Genomic DNA, 575 nt, shown 5'->3' with positions numbered 1-575 from the left:
AAAAACTGTAACAAAAAATGGCTCTGAGTACTATGGGACTTACTGCTGTGGTCATCAGTCCCCTACAACTTAGAACTACTTAAACCTAACTAACCTAAGGACATCACACACATCCATGCCCGAGGCAGGATTCGAACCTGCGACCGTAGCGGTCGCGCGCCTCCAGACTGTAGCGCCTAGAACCGCTCTGCCATTCGGTCCGGCAGTACTGTAACACAGGCAACGGAGTTAAGAGTGAAAGAATTGAGTTACAGGAACATATTCCGTCATACGTATTCATTCAGTGATTTAAAGCTTTAGTAATAAATGACGGGCAACAGGGCACCGAGCGAGGTGGCGCAGTGGCTAGCAGATTGGACTCGCATGCGGGAGGACGACGGTTCAATCCCGTGTCCAGCCATCCATATTTAGGTTTTCCATGATTTCCCTAAATCGCTTCAGGGAAATACCAGGATGGTTCCTTTGAAAGGGCACGGCCGACTTCCTTCCCCGTCCTTCTCTAATTCGATGAGACCGATGACCTCGCTGTTTGGTCTTCTCCCCCAAACAACCCAACACAACAGCTCACCTGCGCC

The sequence above is a fragment of the Schistocerca nitens genome, chromosome 1 (genome assembly GCF_023898315.1).
Source record: "Schistocerca nitens isolate TAMUIC-IGC-003100 chromosome 1, iqSchNite1.1, whole genome shotgun sequence".
Lineage (NCBI taxonomy): Eukaryota > Metazoa > Arthropoda > Insecta > Orthoptera > Acrididae > Schistocerca > Schistocerca nitens.
This window is presented reverse-complemented; position numbering follows the sequence as displayed.